Genomic DNA, 15,767 nt, shown 5'->3' with positions numbered 1-15,767 from the left:
TATATGTGTGATGTGGTGTGTGTGTGTGGTGTGTGTGCGGTGTGGTGTGGGGTGTGTGTGTGTGTGTGCGGTGTGGTGTGTGTATGTGGTGTGTGTGGTGTGGTGTGGTGTGGCATGTGTGTGTGTGGCTGTGGGGTGTGTGTGTGGGAGGGGCAGCAGTTAAAGTGGAGTTCCACCCAAAAGTGGAACTTCTGCTTTAGGTAGTTCTAACCCCCTGACATGCCACATTTGGCATGTCATTTTTTTTGGGGGGGAGCGGGTACCTAGTTTTGACAGGTACCCGCTCCCACTTCCGCTCGGAGCACCGCGGCGCCCTGAGTGGAAGTTCTCCTCTCCCCCTCCCTCCCAGCAATCTTCTGGGACATGTCAGAGGTCCCAGAAGATTGCCGGCCAATCATGACGAGTAACGCAACTTGCGCATGCGCAGTGCGTACCCGGCTGTGAATTCGCAAACTGTCACAGCCGGGTACCCACACCAGTGATGCCGGCGCCTCAGAGCAGAGAGGAAGAAGAGCGAGGCTTCAGGCGGCCGCATCGCTGGGCCGTTGGACAGGTGAATGTGTGTTTAGGCTAGAACTCCGCTTTAAGAAATGTTGGCAGTTGGAAACAGGTCTAGTTTTGAACATTCCGGAACATTCCGCCATTCATTCTTATGGGGCAACTTACCAAAGTTGGAGGTGCCCATCTTCATACGGCTCTAGTGTAAAAGCTCTAAATCTCACGGCTTCGAGACTTATACCGTAGGAATCACAAGACCCCAGTTGACATTTTGTTGTATAGTATGTCTGTGAAACCTTAAAACTGAAGACACATTAACAGGTTAGAAAACGACCTTGAAATTTGAGATGGTTTGAGTGCAGTTTCAATGAATGTCAATGGACAGAAAAGACACTGAATTAATCAGTTTTATTCAGTAAAAATGGTTGCTCATGCCAATTAAATTTATTGGTATAAGCAATCAAGTGTTCAAAAAATAAATAAATCCTGATCACTTACGTTAGTTATACAGGGTTACTGTGGTAAAACTGTATTGCTCTGATCACAGTGGTTTAAAAAAAACAAATTGTAAAAAAATAAATTAAAGAATATAATAAAGAAATTGAAAAAAAAAATATATATATATTTTTTTTACATACTGTCACCAGTCAGTGTCCCTGATCACCGCCACACTATATATATGATAAAGTGCTGTACTGCACTGGTGACAGTATGTAAAAAAAAGTGACAAAAAAAACGTTTTCTTTTATTTCTTCTTTTTCCCAAAAATTGTGCCAACAAATTACAACTTCAAAAAACTCGCCATGCCTCTTACTAAATACGGTACCTCAGACTGTCAACTTTCCAAAAAAAGGGTAATTTTGAGGATATTTGTACTGTCCTTGTCTTTTTGGGCCTCAAGAAATGAGATAGGGTGTCAGTACATCAGGAATGTTCGCTTTTCAAATATACTGTATATACCATAGTTTGTGGATTCTATAACATACACTGATTCTGGTTATTATCATCAAAAGAAATATAGAAGAATACAATTGGTTTTAAATTGATGAAGAAAGATTATTTATTGATGTAGAACCTTCCTAGGTAAGTGCTAGAGAGAGAAAGTATAGTTTTTAATCCTGTCTGCTTACCATAGGGATTGCAGGTAAATCTATAATGTTCTCTGCCTACCAGAGAGCAGGATCTGTTAGTAATCTCAATGTGCTCAGGTGCAACTCGTTCTGTCTGAAGAGTGTTTCACACTGGTCCAACAGGGAGGCATATTGGGCAGTGGGAGGAAACCTGACAAATGTGCACAGGCATTTGATACAGCCCTGGTGATTTGGCAGAGGAAAGTACCTTGATGCGTGCTGGGATACTGTATAAATGCCAGGAGCACATGTGCGCATGGTCTTTTGTCTGGATAGGGGAGTCCCGGAGAGAGGGGCCGGCTGCCTCCTCCTCTGTAGAGGTGCCATGCGGCCTCAGGTAGTTGACTTGAGGGCATAAAGAGAGCAAGAGAGGAACTGAACCCAAAGGTCCTGTAAAGCTGGCTGGAAGGGGATACACTGGAGGATCTAATTCTGCATTACAGTGAGTACAGATCTGTGTCAAGGGGCCTGACTCGAGGGGGCCACTCCTGCAGCTAGTCAGTGGGCGGGTGTCGGGTAAAGGGGATGCTAGTGAGTTTCCCGAAGATAATGTTTTTCACCAAGTCTATCGCTGGATAGAAAGAGCAAGGAGACTTAACCCTTTCTATACATGTGGCAGAATGGTTCAAGCAGTGCAGCTGCTTCCAGTATGGTTCAAGCAGTGCAGCTGCTTCCTTGGCCTTGGTGAGGCCAAGTGAGAATTGTCCTTATCCAATGTACATAGTTACAGTTGAAGCGTGTGTGTGTGGTGTGTGGTGTGTGGTGCGTGGTGTGTGTGTGGGGTGTGTGTATGTTACAGTTGAAGTATCCAACTATTACCTTCTCCCATCCAAGTTCCAAAATAAACACCAAAAACCAATACCCCTTGACAGTTTATTGAGCAATGAGCCATTGGGAGTAAGGATGGATGTGTGAATTGTACCCTAAGTGAGTGTGTGCTGTTAATCAGAGGAGGCCCAACAAGTCATTATACAGCAAGCCCTACGGGGACAGTGCTACATTTGCAAATGTTACAAAAGAAACAAAAAGAAAAACTTGTTAAAGTGGAGTTCCACCCATTTTAGTGACTTTAGATCTATGTAATCCCCTTTAAAACGACTTTTACCAATGTTGCTAGTAAATACCTTATTTTCTGCTTTATTTATCCTCTTCTCAATTCCGGGTCCGGTCGGCGATTACGCCATTCGGCGATTCGCAGTGTGTGCTGGGATGTATTTCAGGGCATGAAATCTTGCAGTATTACACAGGAGATGAGCTGTACTGCATGCTCTGCCCCACCTCCTCTCAGTGAGCTGTATGTATGTATTGTATTGAGGCTGTGCTCCGCCCCGCCTCCTCTCAGTGAGCGAGGACTGAAAGCATTATATCCTCACTGAGCTCACTGAGAGGAGGCGGGGCGGAGGTGGGCGGAGCACGACCTCAATACAATACATACATACAGCTCACTGAGAGGAGGCGGGGCGGAGCACGGCCTCAATACAATACAGATTTCATGCCCTGAAATACATCCCAGCACACACTGCGAATCGCCGAATGACGTAATCGCCAACCGGACCCGGAAGTGAGAAGAGGATAAATAAAGCAGAAAATAAGGTATTTACTAGCAACAAAAAAAAAAAAAAAAACTTTCCATTGGTAAAAGTCATTTTAAAGGGGATTACATACATCTATGTAATCCAATTTATTAAAAATGGGTGGAACTCCACTTTAAGTTTCAGTCGTTTTTGTTATTTTAGAAAAAATGAAAAACTCAGTGGTGAATAATTACCACCAAAAGAAAAGTGTGAAAAAAGGATACAAATTTCATAAGGGTACAGTGTTAAATGACATTCAAAATGTGACAGCTCTGAAAGCTGAAAATTGGCCTTGGCAGGAAAGTGCCCTGTATTAAAATGGGTAAAGAAGTAATTATAATAACTACATATGATCTGGGTTTGTTTACTTTGTATGCCTGGGGTTCTCTCTGTCCCAGTCTGGCAGTGGTGTGGATGACGTGTATTCACAAAGTCACATTTTTTTTTTCCAATTAGTAGAACTCTGTTTGCATATCAGCAAAGACTAATAGTTTAATTGCCCAGTAAAACACATGCAAATAAATATTTCTTCGCAGAGAGAAATGTAATTATCAGCATGTTTGCATTAATTAACATGATGAGGATCTTTGATACAACTTTCACGAGAGCAGTAAAGCGAAATGATATCTGTTAAAGATTGTTTATGAGATTGAAAATTAACACATGCCTGCTTACAAGGGACAATCCCATGGAAATATTAACCCAAAAAAAAAGCACAACACCAAAAAATCCAATGCCTGATTTTGGCACATGATTTTGTTGTGTCTGCATTATTTCTCCATAAAAAAACATGTATACTCCCAGATAAGGAAGAGGAAAGTGTGCAGAAGAATAGGTTTTAAAGTATAGATAAAGAACATATTTTTATTTAGCGTTAACCCCTTCCTGCCTTATGGTAAAACAAATCTTAATGCCTAAGCACAATTTTGCAATTTTGACATGTGTCAGTAAAATGGTACAATTAATCACAACTACTTTGTGCATCCAGGTGGATTATACCTTGTTTTTTTTTTTTCAGAACAAATTTAGCTTTCAGTTGGCAGTAAATGGTTATGGATATCTCCTAAATTATGGTTTTTTTTTATTATTTTATTTATCAAAGTAAAACTGGTCCAAAATAGTAAAAAAAAAAAAAAAAAATTTTCTTAAATGTAGCTGTATATTTCTTGTTGCCACCATAACCGACAACTAATGCCCCGTACACACGTACCGATCGTCGGCCGAACGAGCGGCCGTCTTTTGTCCAGGGCTGTCGTGTCTGTTGAAAACTGCAAAAGACTGCACACGAATTTTGTCGGCCAACAACAGCCGACTGCAGAAGTGATGTCATGTGATGGTTAACTTTCCTTGTCTTTTTTCTTTTCTGAGCATGCCCAGTCTTGCAAATCTGCTGTCTGTCGGCCGAAATCTGTACTGACTGGCGAACAATCGGCCGTTCTGGTGTTGGCCAACAAAAATTTGAATGCCTGCGCGACAGATTCTGTTCGGCCGAAAATGCGCTGTCAGCTGTCGGAAGCATCATACTAACAAGCATACAATCGGCCGATCGGTCGTCGGCCGAATCGGTACGTGTGTACGGGGCTTAAAGAACAATCCAACATAAATTCTCCTGCTCCTGACGATCACAACGATACCACATATATGTATGTCAGTTGTTGTTTGTACCTGTAGAACAGCCTGGAAGTAATAGTGTGCATTTTTTTTTAAATACACTGTCACTAACTGACACTCACTAACTGCCAATTTAAAAAAAATAAAAATTGCCCAAAATATTCTGACCCTGACCTTTGACCCTGACCCTTACTTGACCCAAAACACTAACCCTAGCACTGACCTAGATCAAACCTTAATCTACTGTATTTTCTGGCGTATAAGACTACTTTTGAACCTCAAAAAAATCCCCAAAAATGGGGGGTCGTCTTATATGCCAAGTATAATATCTCCAAGGTAACCTAAGTATAAGTATTACCGGTAGATGAAAATTAGGGGGGTCGTCTTATACGCCCAGTTGTCTTATACGCCTGAAAATATGGTAGGTATTTTTTCTTTTTTTTTCTTTTATTTCTTATTATTTATTTGTTATTTTTTTTACAAACAATTTTTTTCCTCTCTGCAAAGAAAGAGAAAGATCTGATCACTGTGGTAGCCAATCAGAGGCTACCACAGCAATCAGGTGACCCGGAATCGGGAGATCCGGGGTCCCAATCAATAATACGGGGCCCAGTGCTCTCGTTAAGACCCCGCTCTGTGTGCTGGGAGTGCACTGTGCGGCCCCATGGAAAAAAGCCCACTTCTGTGAGGCCGTATATGTGTGTTACATTGACAGGAAGGGGATAAAAAGAGTGGGGAACCTCTGCCACATTTTTTTGGCTGTCTTCAAATTCTAAATTTTAGAGCTGCACAACAGCTAGAACCGAGGGAGAAATTCAAGTGGGAACAAATGTTCTTACCTGGAAACTTCCCAGGATTGACCTGCAAAATTGGAATTTCGATGCAGTTACCAAGTCATTGCCAAAATCTCCACAACGTATACGGTGTACAGCGTATGTGACATCACTTGTGTTCCCACGGTCTTGCATCGGCCTCCTGCCAGAATCTGCCCAAGCTTGGACCTGTCACCAGCACCAGCTGATGAGTATTCCATTGTCTTTATTCTTTATGCTCATTTGTTCCATACACTAATCATAAATGTGGCTCTAACAGTCACCTCAAGTATCCCGTGTCTCCTCCTGGAATCCTACCTGTGCCATTTCATTCAACATTGCTGCACCCAGTACCCTCAGTCAAGCATGCTGAGGTTTTCATGATTCATTAACAGTGACACCTATTGTATAGTCATCCGAGCAACCTTTGATTCCTTTTGATATCTTACCCATGCTATCCAAGGGATCATCTCTGAATCCTTTAATAGTGTTCAAGCCCACAAGAGTCTGCTCAAGATTGACCTGTCACCAACAGTAGCTGATGAGTATTCCTTAATAGTCATGCTCATTTGTTTGTTACACTTAAGTATTTCTGATTTATCAACCGTGACACCTATTGTCATCCCAAGTATCTTCTCCTGGAATCTCACCCATGCCATATAAGTAGCCATTGCTGCACCCAGTACCCTCAGTCAAGCCTGCACCTGTCTCCTGCCAGAGTTTGTCCAAGCTAGGACCTGTCACCAACACCACCTGGTGAGTAATGCTTTGTCCTTGTCCCTAATAGTCATGCTCATTTGCTCACTACCCTGAAGTTTTCCTGATTCATCAACATGACACCTACATTCATCCAAGCATCCTTTGCTTCCTCTTACATAGTTACATAGTTTGTGAGGTTGAAAAAAGACACCAGTCCATCCAGTTCAACCTATGATGTGTGTGTGTGTTTGCTTTTAACCGTACATTGTATACCCCTGTATGTTGTGGTCTTTAAGGTGCCCATCTAATAGTTTTTTGAAACTATCGATGCTCCCTGCTGATACCACTGCTTGTGGAAGAGAATTCCACATCCTTACTGCTCTGACAGTGAAGAACCCCTTACGTATTTTAAGGTTAAACCGTTTTTCCTCTAGTTTTAGTGAGTGGCCACGTGTCTTATTGTATTCCCTTTCTCTAAAAAGTTTGTTCCTTATGCTAGGGTCACCAGTACAGTATTTGAACATTGATATCATATCCCCCCTCAATCGTCTCTTCTCCAGAGAGATAAGTTCAATGCTTGCAGTCTTTCCTCATAGCTGATGCCCTCCATTCCCCTAATTATTTTTGTTGCCCTTCTCTGGACTCTTTCCAGTTCCAGCACATCCTTCCCGAGAACCGGTGCCCAGAACTGGACAGCATACTCCAGATGTGGCCGTACCAGAGTCTTGTAGAGTGGGAGAATAATCTCTTTATTTCTGGAGTGAATCCCCTTTTTTATACATCCCAGTATTCTGTTGGCTTTGCTTGCAGCGGCTTGGCATTGCATGCCACTGCCAAGCCTGTTGTCCACTAGGACCCCCAAGTCCTTTTCCATCTTAGATTCAACCAGAGGTTTCCCTCTCTCTCTTGATATCTTACCCATGCTTTCCAAGGGACCAAGCCAACAAGAGTCCGTCCAGTCTCACAACTGTCACCGACACCAACTGGTGAATATTGCTTTGTCCTCATCCTCCTTAATTGTCATGCGTATTTACTCATAATGCTGAGGTTTTCCTTATTCATCAACAGTGACACCTGCAATCATCCAAGTATCCTTTGCCTCCTTTTGGTATCATACCCATGCCATTCAAGGGACCAAGTCTGCCCAAGATCACCAACAGCACTTGGCAATTTTTTTTTTGTCCTCATCCTTAAAGGTTACGTTCTTCTACTTTTTTACTGAGTTATTCCTTTTTCTCTTGCATTTTTGAAGAAAAACTCTGCTTTCTAAGTTATTCCACCTGTTGCCATCTGTTGAACCAAAAGCAATCAAATCTACTTTAGAGCTACTGCCAAGCCCACACACATCAGTCTACCTCAAAACATTTTCTATCACTGGGACTGAATAGAACTGCAACCTTGTAAATCATAGTAAATATTTTTTTTCATCTAGGGCTTGTGTTTTTCTTAGCAAAGTACATTTTTCAGATTGTTAGATTAGTTAGCTAATCTAACAATAAAGGGTCAAGAACCTAAAGGTACAGTAAAGTGCAGCAGTAGCAGGGGCCAAGTCCTGGGAAAACAAAGTGTTGGAACTCACCCAAGACCCCCACCCCCTCCCCCTCCCCCCAACCTCAAAAATTAAAAAGTGTGTCTGTGTATGTATATACAGTATCTCACAAAAGTGAGTACACCCCTCACATTTTTGTAAATATTTTATTATATCTTTTCATGTGACAAATCTGAATAAATTACACTTTGCTACAATGTATTAGTAAGTGTACAGCTTGTATAACAGTGTAAATTTGCTGTCCCCTCAAAATAACTCAACACACAGCCATTGCAGTCTAAACTGCGGGCAACAAAAGTGAGTACATGCCTTAGTGAAAATGTACCAATTGGGCCTAATTAGCCCCATTTTCCCTCCCCGGTGTCATGTGACTCGTTAGTGTTACAAGGTCTCAGGTGTGAATGGGGAGCAGGTGTGTTAAATTTGGGGTTATCGTCTCTCACTCTCTCATACTGGTCACTGGAAGTTCAACATGGCACCTCATGGCAAAGAACTCTCTGAGGATCTAAAAAAAATAATTGTTGCTCTACATAAAGATGGCTTAGGCTATAAGAAGATTTCTAAGACCCTGAAACTGAGCTGCAGCATGGTGGCCAAGCCCATACAGTGGTTTAACAGTACAGGTTCCACTCAGAACAGGCCTCGCCATGGTCGACCCAGAAGGAAGCGTCTTCTAAAGATGATGCACAAGAAAGCCAGCAAACAGATTGCTGAAGACAAGCAGACTAAGGACATAGATTACTGGAACCATGTTCTGTGGTCTGATGAGACCAAGATAAACTTATTTGGTTCAGATGGTGTCAAGCATGTGTGGCAGCAACCAGGTGAGGAGTACAAAGACAAATGTGTTTGCCTACAGTAAAGCATGGTGGGAGTGTCATGGTCTGGGGCTGCATGAGTGCTGCCAGCATTGAGGAGCTACAGTTAATTGAGGGAACTATAAATGCCAACATGTACTGTGACATACTGAAGCAGACCATGATCCCCTCCCTTCGGAAACTGGGCCGCAGGGCAGTATTCCAACATGATAATGACCCCAAACACACCTCCAAGACAACCACGGCCTTGCTAAAGAAGCTGAGGGTAAAGGTGATGGACTGGCCAAGCATGTCTAAAGACCTAAACCGTATCGAGCATCTGTGGGGCATTCTCAAACAGAAGGTGGAGGAGGTCAAGGTCTCTAACATCCACCAGCTCCGTGATGTCGTCATGGAGGAGTAGAAGAGGACTCCAGTGGCAACCTGTGAAGCTCTGGTGAACTCCATGCCCAAGAGGGTTAAGGCAGTACTGGAAAATAATGATGGCCACACAAAATATGGACACTTTGGGCCCAATTTGGACATTTTCACTTAGGGGTGTACTCACTTTTATTGCCAGTGGTTTAGACCTTAATGGCTGTGTATTGAGTTATTTTGAGGGAACAGAAAATTTACACTGTTATACAAGCTGTACACTCACTACTTTACATTGTAGCAAAGTGTCATTTCTTCAGTGTTGTCACATGAAAAGATAAAATAAAATATCTACAAAAATGTGAGGGCTGTACTGACTTTTGTGAGATACTGTATATACCTTATGAAGTGCAAGGGCAACTTTAGCGACTTGGTAATCAATCGCAGGCCACAATGAGCGGAGCGGGCAGATGACAGGTCCGTGTCCTCTCAGCATATGCAGAGCAGACACGGACACAGCCCGCTGTACTCATGGGCACTCCAATCCGCCCACCCAGACAGAAGGGGACACATCCCCTTCTGTTTTTTTAAAGTGGATCGAATTGGAGATAGGCGGGTGTAAACGGACACAAGTCCATTTAAATCTGCTACTCTATAGAGGTGAATGGAGGATCCAAATGGGTCCATCTGAAAACCATACAGACAGACCCCATCGGACTGATCGTGTAAAAGGGGCCTAAGGCTGCTTTCACACGGATGCACTGCAGTTTACCTGCACCACAACTGACCTCAATCTTCACTTCTTCCTCAGGATTACTGCAGGTATCACTGGCTGCTGCTGTCCCCCAGGCGGGTATGGCTGGTGGCTTCTGCTTGCTGTCCTCCAGGGCTAGTACTGATTGCTGGTACTGCTGGTGGATACTGCTGGGGGGTTCTACTGGCTGGTACAGCTGGCGGGTACTGCTGGTGTGGGAACTGCTGGCTGGTTCTGCTGGTGGGTACTGCTAGCTGGTACTGCTGGTGGGTACTGTTCATGGGTATTGCTAGCTGGTATTGCTGGCGGGTACTATTGGTGGGTACTGCTGACTAGTACTGCTGGTGGGTACTGCTGGCAGGTACTGCTGGTGGTACTGCTGGTGGATACTGCTGGCTGGTACTGCTGGTGGGAACTGCTGGCAGGTACTGTTGGTGGGTACTGCTAGAGGGTACTGATAGTGGGTACCAGCATATTTATTGGTACAAAAAATATATTATACTATACAGCTGTATATCAGAATGGATGGAAGGGACTGAGATATGCACACAGGCAGGCTGGGCTGTATGAAGCAGAAGCAGCTAGCGATCCTGATGCCGGTTAAGAGGTACCCACTTGTAAGCAGGTTGAAATGCTGGCTAGTGAGATAGCTGCTGCTTGAGCCTTCCCCTTTACCCGGGAGAACTCTCCATGCCAGTACTGGGTCCGCAAATGGGAAACATGTCATAGGTGCACAGGGGGATGGGCCACACAATTATTTTCTATGCTCCCTTGCAGTGACCGGCATTGATATTGCAGAAAAACGCAGGTCATCGCACACAGTGTGAATGGCCCCTAGTTTGTGAAGTGCTACATGTTTAACCACTTCAGCCCCGGAAGGATTTGCCCCCTTAATGACCAGGCCCTATTTTGCGATTCGGCACTGTGTTATTTTAACGGACAATTGCGCGGTCGTGAGACACTGTACCCAAATGAAATGTATGTCCTTTTTTTCCCACAAATAGAGCTTTCTTTTGGTGGTATTTGATCACCTGTGCAATTTTTATTTTTTGCGCTATAAACAAAATAAGACAATTTTGAAAAAAAAAAACAATATTTTTCACATTCGTTTATATGACATTCTCAAAAATTTTTTTAAAAATCAACATTTTCTAACATTTTAAGCCAATTTGTTTTCTGCTACATATTTTTGGTAAAAAAATTGCAATAAGCGTATTTTGATTGGTTTGCGCAAAAGTTTTTGCGTCTACTAACTACGGGAAAGATTTATGTCATTTTTATTGTGGTTTTTTTTTTCTACTTGTAATGGCGGCGATCTGCGATATTTTGCGGGACTGCGACATTGCAGCGGACAGATCAGACCTCTAACTGACATTTTTGACATATTTTGGAAGACCAGTGACATTACTACAGTAATCAGTGCTAAAAATATGCACTGTTACTGTACTAATGCCATTGGCAGGGAAGGGGTTAACAGTGTTGGTGATCAAGGGGTTAAATGCAGAGTTGTATAAAGTACTCGAAACCCATACTTGAGTAAAAGTACAAGTGCTCGATCAAAAAGTGACTTGAGTAGAAGTGGAAGTGCTCGATCAAAAAGTGACTTGAGTAGAAGTACTAAAGTATTCAACATTTTTTGTACTTAAGTATTGCAAGTAGTTTTTTTAAAAAATTTGCTACTCAAGTACTGAAAGTAAAAGTACCAGTTGTTTTTAAAAATAATTTGCTACTCAAGTACTGAAAGTAAAAGTACAAGTACTGTGTTATGTAGTTATTAAAGAAAGAAGTCAAAAGTTTATTAAAGTTAAAGTTATTAAAGAAAGAAGTCAAAAGAAGTCAAAAGTACACATGACATTCTACACATTTTTTTTGAGCTTCCTGAAACCTGCCATCTACTGTTCTGGCAGTGGTAATTTTTATAATAGTAACGAGTAACTATGCAGCACAAAAAAAAAAAAAAAATATCGGAGTAGAAGTATTGAAATCATCGAAAAAATGTAGTGAAGTAAAAGTGGAAGTAGGAGAAAAAAATTCTACTCTAGGAAACTACAGATACCGCCTTTCCGTACTTAGGTACAGTAGTGAAGTAGTTCTACTTAGTTACTATACATCTCTGGTTAAATGTGACCCTAGGGGAGTGATTATATAGTTACATAGTTAGTGAGGTTGAAAAAGACATCAGTCCATCCAGTTCAACCTATGATGTGTGTGTGTGTTTGCTTTTAACTGTGAGGGGGTTGGGCTTGTGAAATGATCACAGAGACATGCGATAATATATAGCAGGATCACATGGTCTCTGTGATCATTCCAGGGAGAAGAACGGTCAGCTGTGTTTACAACAGCCGACCATCCTTTTCTCGCAGCAGGGAGCGATCGCCGGTGTCAGGCGGCAATCGGAGCTACCTGATACATGCACTGGCTTCATGGCTAAAGAGCGGGGGCAGGAGTGTGCCGCCGGCGGCACGCGCTTGCCCCCTAGACTCCCAAGAGCGAGCGCCGTACATGTACGGCGATTTGCCTGTAGGAGCCAGCCTGCCGCAGTACATTCAGCGACGGCTGGTCGGGAATGACTTTTTTCCCAACTCCAAATTACAGACAACACAATTGTAACGTTGCTTACAAAAAAATATTCTTTTTATATATATATTTTTTTTAATATATTTTTTTTTTCTCCTTTTAATAATTTCCATGTTGAGTTAAATTTCCTGTTCAACACTCACAGTGTAAACCCCCTTCTCTATCTCTGTGACAGTTTTCTGTGACCAATACAAAATTTACAGCATGAAAATAATAATTTAGGAACGACAGAAATGTGGGTTTGTATGTTATTATTTTTTTTTTTTTTCCCCTTGTAAACACATCAGCGTGTGACTATTGCACTTGTCAGAGATCACAGGAAACTGTATAGATCTAAAATAAACTGAAAAATATTAAAGCCTGTTATATAATTGGGGAGAGTAAACAGATAGCAGATGGATGGGAAGTTTGCTCTATACATACAGCTCACGGCTTCCATGTTTGCCGTGTGAACATAGCAACACTATATCTATATAATCTGCTTCTCTAAACAGAGACGGATCGTGCGTGGCTGTGGGGTGAGATTTCCGAGTGACAACAGGTTTAATTGCACATGAAACTTCTAGACAGTGTTTGCAGAGTCAGCAAAGATTAAAGCAGTATTAAAAGCAAAAGCAAACATGTATTATATTGCAGCTTACCAATCATTAGATGTGATGGTTGCATTCGTTTTCATTTTCAGGCCTTTTTTTATTATTTTTGATCCAGTAAGTAAGTCTGTTTTCTTTTTTTTTTCCAGAGCAAGCTGCCCTGGATATGTACCCCCCCCCCCCCCTCATGTTGAGGGCATGTGGCCTGATATGGTTCAGAGGTGGGGCGGCACCTGCTCGTCGGACTGCACGCTCGGATAAGGGTCTAGTGTGGATTTTGGGGGGGACCTCATGCCTTTTTTGTAAAAGTTTTGGCGTGGGCTACCCCTTAAAATGCCAAAGGGCCTGGTATGGATTGGAGGTGAGGGGGCTATCCAGTTTTTTTTTTACATTTTTGTATTGCCAGCAATTTAAATGTCAGCTTTCTCTTTGAAAATGTCAGTATTGCTGCAGCAGGTTCTATACACTGTATAGATGTGCCACTTTACAGGCAGACCAAGGGGACCCCACAGGCACATTATACCCTTAATGACCAGGCCATTTTTTGCGATTTGGCACTGCGTTACTTTAACGAACAATTGTGCGACTGTGTGACGCTGTATCCAAATAAAATTAATGTCCTTTTTTCCCCACAAAAAGAGCTTTCTTTTGGTGGTATTTGATCACCTCTGCGATTTTAATTTTTTGCGCTATAATCATGTGGAAAAGTGTAAGGTTTTGCACTTGGGGACTAGAAACATAAAAGCACAATACACTTTAGGAGTTGAACCCCTTGGGGGAATCAAAAATGGAGAAAGATCTGGGAGTCTTGGTTGATGATAGATTAGACAACAGCATGCAATGTCAAGCGGCAGCTGCCAAAGCCAGCAGAATATTAGCATGCATAAAGAAAGGGATGTATTCCAGAGATAAGTCTATAATCCTTCCACTTTATAAAACTCTGGTCCGACCGCATCTGGAGTATTCTGTCCAGTTCTGGTCGCCAGTCCTCAGGAGGGATGTGTTGGAGCTGGAGAGAGTCCAGAGAAGGGCAACTAAACTGATTAGGGGATTGGAGGACCTTAATTATGAAGAGCGTCTGCAATCGCTTGATTTATTCTCCCTGGAGAAGAGACGCCTGAGAGGGGACATGATAGGAATTTACAAATATCTCAATGGGGATCTCAGCTTAGAAAAAAAGCTGTTCATTCGAAGGGATTGCATGAGGACTCGGGGGCATACAATGCGATTAGAGGAGAAGCGTTTTAACCTCAGGCAACGTGGGGGGTTCTTTACTGTTAGGGCTACAAGATTGTGGAATTCTCTACCACAAGAGGTGGTTTCTGCGGGAAGTATGGTGGCTTTCAAAAGACTCTTAGACGTACATCTCAAGGAGAAGAACATTCAGGGGTATGAGAGATGATTACGGCCACACACACCTACACAGGTTGAACTGGATGGACTATTGTCTTTATTCAACTTCACCTACTATGTAACTATGTAAGAGACAATTCTGCAAAAAACAAACAAAAAAAAAAAAAAAACAGCATTTTCTGCTATATAACTTTCCCCCCCAAAAAATGTTAAAAATCTATTTTTTTCTTTATTTTAGGCCAATTTTTATTCTGCCTCATATTTTTGGTAAAAAAAAAAATTCTTATAAACATATTTTGATTGGTTTGCGCAAAAGTTATCGCATCAACAAACTAGGGGAAAGATTTATGTCATTTTTATTTATTTATTTATTTTTTACTAGTAATGGCGGTGATTTGCGATTTTTAGCAGGACTGCAACATTGCAGCGGACAGATCGAACCCCTAACTGACATTTTTGACACTTTTGTGGGGAACAGCGACATTACTACAGTAAAAATATGCACTGTTACTGTAATAATGACACTAGCAGGGAAGGAGTTAACCCAGGGGTGATCAAAGGTTTAACTGTGAGCCTAGGGGGTGCTTTTTAACTGTGGGGGGGGGGGGGACTTGTGAAATCAATACAGAGACCGGTGTTCCTAAATAGGAGGATCACAGGAGCTCTTCATTGATTGCTGAGAGAACAACGGTCTGCTGTGTTTATAACGGCAGACCGCCATTCTCTCTTCATGGGGAGCGGTCGCGGGTTTCCGGCGGCAATCGCGGCCCCCTGGCCCCGTAGATCAGCTTGCTCGCTGCCGAGAAGGTGGGCGTGCGCGCGCCCCCCACGGACTGTCGTACAGGTACAGGGCCGGCCTTACGTGTTCAGGCGCCCTGTGCGAGCTAATCCTGTGGCTCCCCCCGGACGCTACTGGCTTTGCATTTAAAAATGGCGCCTCCCGAGTCCAGGCGCTTAGACGCCACTGCGCATGCGCCTGCGCCGTCTGCCCGAGAATACCCAAGCATGTTCCGAGCGTGTTCGGGGACCCGAGCAGCGGCGCCTGCGCAGTGTGCCTTTCGGGAGCTGGCAGCAGCCATTTTTTTTTTCAGGTGCCGATCCGATGGTCTTAGCTCTTCACCCAGTCCCAGGGCAGGGGGACCTGGCAGCGCCTGCTGCTACTACTCGTTCGGACTCCACTGATCATGTGAGTAAGCTGTCTGCAACTCACAGTCTGCGAGCTGTGATGGCTGCACGGCGCCCCTGTTGCCCATGGCGCCCCGTGCGGCTGCACAGCTCGCACACCCCAAAGGCCGGCCCTGTACAGGTACTTACAGGTACGACGATTTGAATATAACTGTGGCAGCTGGTCAGCAAAAGGTTAAAGGAATTTTTCATTCCTATTGTTTGACTTTAACCTCCTTGGCAGTAATCCCGAGCGTGACTCGGGGTTGATTTTTTCTATCAGG

The sequence above is a fragment of the Pelophylax lessonae genome (assembly GCF_965119305.1).
Source record: "Pelophylax lessonae genome assembly, chromosome: 1".
NCBI classification, from domain to species: domain Eukaryota; kingdom Metazoa; phylum Chordata; class Amphibia; order Anura; family Ranidae; genus Pelophylax; species Pelophylax lessonae.
Note: the sequence above shows the minus strand (reverse complement) of the source record.